Source organism: Gouania willdenowi, chromosome 10, assembly GCF_900634775.1.
Source record: "Gouania willdenowi chromosome 10, fGouWil2.1, whole genome shotgun sequence".
NCBI lineage: Eukaryota > Metazoa > Chordata > Actinopteri > Blenniiformes > Gobiesocidae > Gouania > Gouania willdenowi.
In genome coordinates this window covers 20,400,800-20,407,786 of record NC_041053.1, presented here as the reverse complement: position 1 = coordinate 20,407,786, position 6,987 = coordinate 20,400,800, and the positions used below count along the sequence as shown (strand labels likewise).

Sequence of the window (6,987 nt, the reverse complement as noted above, 5' to 3'; positions counted from 1 at the left end):
CACAGACAGAAAATAGTAAGACAAACAGAAGCAAATCAGAATCTAAATAAAAAAGGACCCTAATGGATTAAAACTATAATATAATATCATTTAACGAGTGAACCACAGAACTCCCTTAACATGCATTGTGTTTTTTGTATTATAATAATAATGCATCAGTTTTATATAGCGCTTTATCATAGACACTCAAAGTCGCTTTACAGAATTAAGGCATTATTCTTTCACTCCACACTTAGTGGTGGTAAACTACTATTGTAGCCACAGCTGCCCTGGGGCAGACTGACGGAAGCGAGGCTGCCATAGTGCGCCATCGGCCCCTCCGACCACCACCAACACTCACTCACACACTACATTCATACTAGGCAATGTAGGTGAAGTGCCTTGCCCAAGGGCACAATGACAGATCCCACTGGGTGACTGCCACCCCACTGTAGCACCTGGAATTCTCAGTGGTCTCCCATCCAACTACTAACCAGGCCCAGACCTGCTTAGCTTACGAGATCTAACGAGATCGGGCAATGACAGGCTGGTATGGCCACATGAGCAATGACAGGCTGGTATTGCCAACGTATAGGGACTCTATGAATAATAGTCAGTGTTAATATTGTTGGCTAATAATTTAGGTAATAGCTTTTGTTCACTGCTTTTTTAAGTAACAATAAAACACTATAACGAATAAAAACTGAATTATATAAAAAATATAATATATAATTTGGTCACATGCAACAAAATCCAATCAGAACTCATCAGATCATGTGGTTTGATGCATTGATCACATTGATCTGTCTGTGTGTATTTACAAACATTAATGCTATTCTATATCAGGTTGATAAATGGCAATTTAATTTTTTTTTTAATGCATAAACTCTTGTGCTTTTTATTTGAGTTGACTAAAACTAGACTATAAGTGGAATAGCAATGATGACCAAATATTGTCGTAACGGTAAGTTACATTTTAGTCAAAAAACCAAAACTAAATCAAAATTACTGTTAAAACTCTAATAATAATGCCATTAAAGACACTGCTGCAGCAGGCTGTGGCATTACTCCACACATTTTACTTTGGTTTGTTTGGTAGACTTTAAAGCACGTCTGTGTTGTCATTGTGGTACTGCTGTGTTATCTCAATTCAATAATTAAGCAGAAGCTACAGGTAGTAAATGGAAAGCTTTTACATTCAACACGTTTTTTATTCAGTCATTTATATTTGATTATGTCTGAGTACACAAAGCTAGTCTAATTTAGGGTTTGTTCATCCATTCAACAAACACAATGAGTGAACTGTGAATTGCTAAGGGCGATTGGAGACGACCACGACAATTAAACCCTGTTAAACATTCTAGAATATTCTATTCTAAACAATTTCATAAATACAATGTGGTTACGGTTTGGATATGTAATACAAAACTACAAGAACTGCATTAACACTTTTTCAATCTCACCCCTTCTCTATAAGTAAATCCAAGTTCCTCATTTTTTAAAGCTTCCTCTACCTTCAGAAACAGAAATTATAGTGAAATAATAACTGTCCCGCTCTGGGTCAGAGTCATTAAATTGCGACCCACAATTTTATTTTTAGAATTCAACCAACCAAATTTAGTTTTTCAAAAACAGCTGTTGAAAACACACATATATATAATCTTTTATAAAACATCAATCTAACTATTTTCCTGTGCAACATGCATTTCACAGCATGCCTGTCAAAAGAAATGTTTATTTCAAAATAAAATAAAAGACAAGTGCAAAAAAGTTATTTCTTTTTGACCAGCTGTCCGTGACCCACCCAGTTCAGGTCGACGACCCACATTTAGATCCCGATCCACCAGTTGAGAATCGCTGGTTTAGAATTCATTTTAAAATACTACTTGAAAAAATGTAAATCAATGTTTCCAAAATGTTTCATAAGCCAAGATTGTTGGTTTTTTTTGTGCTTTTTAAAAACAATGTGTTTATCATTTTGTATTCTGTGACTGAACAAAATGTACATCGGAGCCGGAGGAGTTATTTCTAATGCAATATATCAAAAATGCCAGATTAGTCGAAAAACAGATCATTTTTTTTGTCCTTTGGCCTCAAAAAATCTATTTGTTATGATCATGTTTTTAATAATTATAAACTTGCTCGATCTGAACAAGACACTAATACATATTAACACCCATAGATCATCATTTGGAGTCAGTCTTCGCCCGAGGTTCACAGCTTCCTTCTGTATAGGGCAAAAATAATAAAAATATATTTTCACTAATTAATACACGTCTCCTCCAGCATGTAGAGACCCAACACTGGCGTCTTGAATCTATTAGAACTATTGACTTTGTAAGAAAAAGAGAGAAGGATATAAAGAGTGTGAAACAGAATGAAAAGTAGAAATACATCAACAACAATGGGAATCAGATGAAGACAAATGGGCCCAAACAAAGCACAACAATAAAATTGTCATTCCCATCTGTAATTGTAAAGAGTTATGCCAGTTATACAGCTGCCCAACTTTCTTTCAGAATAATTATTGAGAGAACATTGGAGGAAGTTTAAAGCGAGCAGTGTGTAGTTCATACTTTATTCCTAGCCTCAGGGGTGTAGTGTTTGTGATGTGACCCTTTATCTTAACTGTCGAGCATGTCTGGACAGTTTTGGCAGTGACTGATGCAACGGGAGCAGAGCCGAGCAAAGAGGAACTTCACAGTCCAGTAACAGATGAACGAGCCAGAGCTCAGAAAGGCATCCACATCGAACTACAAATGTAGCAACAAGAACTACAAAAGACTTGTGATTAGCCAGCTAAGGTATTAGCTTTTAATACAATGTAACATGTGGAGAAACATTAATATAATTTAATTATGTTCATTGGGTTTTTACACTGTGCAAAGGTATTAACATAAGTTTAATTAAAGTGATAAGCAACCCATCAAACGCACAATGTGATTAAGATCAGTGTTTCTCAAATGGGGATATGTGTACCCCTAAGGATACATACTCAATGGTACTACAGGGGGTGCTTGAGAGAGAGAGAGTAGAAAATTATTAAAAAAAAAAAAAGTGTCAGTCGAGATGACGGATGATGATAAAAACAGTAGAAATAAATCTATTTAGGAGCCACTAAATCAGTGTTTTCAACCTTGGGGTTGGTACCCCATGTCGGATCGCCTGTAGTTTAAATGGAGTCGCCTGTAATTTCTGAGAAATTAAAATAGATTAAAACGTTTTTTATATATATAATTATTAAATTTAAACAACACAATCTTAAATAACTGTAAGTCTATACTTCCACTTTGTGAAATATACATGTAGTTCAACTAAAATGCAGTAAAAAAAAAAACATACCTGAGCTCAAACATGACTAAAAACTCATTCTAGAGAAAAAATGTCTTGGGGTTACCATACATTATTGTATCAAAATGGGGTCACAATCCCAAAGAGGTTGGAAACACTGCACGAAATACTGTTTTTTTTCACTTGTTTACAAAACGAGATTCTTTAAAATGTGTGTTATCACTAGTTCATTCCATCATTATGCTCTATAGTTGTTTTTTTCATAGTATTCTGAGCAAAATGTTGTGGTCAGACAAATGGGGTGCTTGGATTCAGAAATAAGAGAAAAGGCTTACTTGAGCCAAAAAAGTTTGAGAATCACTGCTTTAGATAATGAGTCCAAAGCTGAATAATAAAACGTTATTACTAATCTGTCAACTTTAGCATTTTAATCAGACATTGCAGCACTTAGTTAAATGACATCCAGTTTTTTTGGGCTTCATGAAGTTTTCCCTAAGAAATCCAGGTCTCTGGTTAGGGTCTGAGATCTACTTTACAAACACATTTTACTTTGAAATTGCCATTCAGGAATGGCACCAGATCTTATCAAAAGATGAATAACTTACAAGATGTACCTCTCAAAAGGTACTATTTCTGTACTTTATATAAATTTGTGCTTTCATTATAGTTGCTTTTTGTTATTTGTTAAGCTCTTCTTTACTAAATATGTCAAAACATAGCTGGAAAATTACAGCTCTGTCTTAAGGCTATTTGTACCATCGAGGTTTGTCAAAAAATTATTATTTATCCTTTACTTTTACCTTAGCATGTTTGGTAACCTCTGAGAAGCCATTGTTCAACTTGTGTCTTTAGTTGTGGGAGCGCTCATATTAAATTAAAATTTTTATAGATAAGGCTTTCCATGAATATCAGGAAATCGTGATTTACAGTATCTCGGAGTGATTCAAATATATTGAAGCTAAGCTGTGAGTTTACCTGAACTGGTGAGAACCAATATGACCAATATTAGTTGATTGATAAAAATCCATTCCTCGTAGCAACAACAATGTATAATCAATAATTTAGTTCGTCTTTTTGCTTGATGCTAAAAGATTCATTCAATATGCATGTAGAATTTACATTGAAACAATTAACATAAGGGCAAAAATAAATAATCTTCCCTAGACTAGCAAAAAAAGGGAAATGAATACTAAGTATCAACCTATTATACATCAATGCACTCAATAGTTGACATATCTACAGCTTGAGCTTTCTGAAAAATATTGACTTTGTTTAGAATAGAGCATCAAACTCTTTGATCCGTGCCAGATTGTGTGTGTTATGTAGGCTTTCAAACGGTAAGTCATGTGCATTAACACTAATTATTAGATGTACACATCCAAAGGACGCATTTAGAGGCAGAAAATACAATTAACCAACGCTGCTGCTCCTTGTCTTTATTAACAGTTATCCAGGAGTTTAAATACCAGCCTGGTGATTAATGGCAGAATCTACGTCATGCTGTGTCTCTGTCATATCATCCGTCATATATTCCACACTGACCAGTAACAAGGAAAAGATAAATGGGGCTCATTCACTCGGTTTCTCCTGCCTTGTATATCGAGCTTGTTATGGTGACTAAACCCATCAAAAAATAAATGTATTACCTTGTAATACATTTATACAAACTGAAAAGGTTTTTTTTTTTCTTTTATAAATTGTGATACTAATTGTTTTTTTCCCCCATTATCAAATATTGTGAAAATGAAACTTATGACAAGTGAAATAATGGATATATAGAGAACATTTTTAATAAGCTATTGTAATGTTTCCTATTCATTCCTGAATGATTGTTGTGTAAGTGCTTTGTACAGTGCACGGGCTCCCACTCTCCTGTCGTCTCCAGTACACTAAAAGGCATAAGTAAAGGGAAAGAGTCTCAGGGTATATTAAGTGCTGCTGACGCGACTGCTGTGAAAAAACCCTCAGGCACCTCAACAAAAAAGCTCAGTGTAATAAGAGGCGACAATATACATCTGAAGCAGAAGCCGTTGTGCATCACTTTAGGCTTTCAGAGAGCACTTGACATCACTTGGACTTCTGTGGTCTGCTGTGATGAACCGACCCCATCATTCATCTAAAGCCTTTAACCTTTATTACAGCAGATCCACAAGAATGGCGCCCCGCTGTGTTAGTGCCAACTTTATTCACATTCATGTCAGCATTTAAAATAATGACCAATTTGAGCATTAATACAGAAAATTACATATGGTTTGGAGCGTGTTTAATTTTTGTTGTTGTGTTGTAGGTTTATTTGTTGACATTTTGTATATTAATTCAGTTATTTTTGTGTATTTTTTGTCATTTTGTGTATTTTCCTGTAACTTTGTTTGTTTTTTTGGAGTCAGTGACCCTCATTTATCAACCATTTGTATGTTCAGACCTGAGCGTACATATTATTACTGATAACACTTTTTTGGTTTTCCTTTCCCGCCGTACATCAGCACATCACTGGGGGCTGTAAAGAAGGAAATAGGATCTTATTCATGCTTTTAAATAGTTCCTTAAACTTTTAGATATGCGCCGCAGTTTTTAATCAGTAATGTGATGAATTACAGGTGAAATTGGCTGAAGGCATAATAAACACAGAAGGAACAACATTCAGTCATTTTTGAGGCTTTTTTTAAGCGTTTCGATCTTTAATTTATTTTAATGTTTTATTTATTGCCTCCAGCGTGCAGACTGAGGCAGAGATGAACGGCATATTTATCTCTCCTGAAGTTGTTCTCAGTGCACACAGGGGGGCAGACATCACCTGCCAGTAGCTGATCCTCTTCCACAGAGCATTTAAATGCGCTCCTTCAGTTCCAGTTTTCAAAAGTTCAGAAAGCACATCTTTGTTTTGTTCCACCTCAGATGAGAGGATGCCAATTTTCATCTTGGAAAAATGGATTTCCTTGTTTGATCTCAGTGGGCGGGGCCTCTTAACCAGGAATATTTGAGGGCATAACAAGTTAATGACGATCGAATTCAACCACCAGATTTATCAATACCCGATCATTTGGACGCTGGGATTGGTCAGATACAAATGTTTCATAAATCACACGTTGGTCCTGTCGTGTAATCAAATGTGCACTCTGATTTGCACCTGTTTTCACACAAGGTTGATAAATAAGGGCCTTTGTTTATTTTTGCCTTTTGTGTACTCCATTTTCATTTTGAGTGTTGAGTTATTTTGTGCATTTACTTTGAGGACTGCACAAAATTATACCGAGAGCCACACTTCGCCCCCGTGTGCCTTCAGTTGCGCATGTCTGATTTAAAAAGTCCAGACACCTTCTTTTTGAATGCAGACTAGATTTGATCAAAGTTACAACCTAATCATCTCTTCTGCTTGCTAAGCACTAGCTCTTTGAAAGAAGTGGACAGCAATCTCTCTAACTAGTTTTTGTAGCAACTAAAATCATATCTCACCTTAAAAAGTTATTTAATGTTGCTTGTGATTTAATTTACATACTGAAATAGATTTCATCAATGGCCACACAGCCAAGGTTTCTGAATACCAATGTCATAGACAAGGGCATTCTATACAGCGACAAAAAAAGATAAGATTTGTGAGCAATGTGCCATAAGTATCGTATTGCTTAGTTTTAGTTCTCATAAATCTCTTGGTAATCTCCATGGTTTCAGGTTCTCCTCTACATGCAGAAGTACATTCATTGCCAAGATGTGCATCCA

The 6,987-nt window shown here is 35.5% G+C and overlaps 1 pseudogene; it reads right to left on the bottom strand.

Moving 5' to 3' along the window:
- Positions 1-425: 425 nt before the first annotated feature.
- LOC114471681 (uncharacterized) lies at positions 426-543 on the bottom strand (annotated as a pseudogene).
- Between the last annotated feature and the right edge of the window lie 6,444 nt (positions 544-6,987).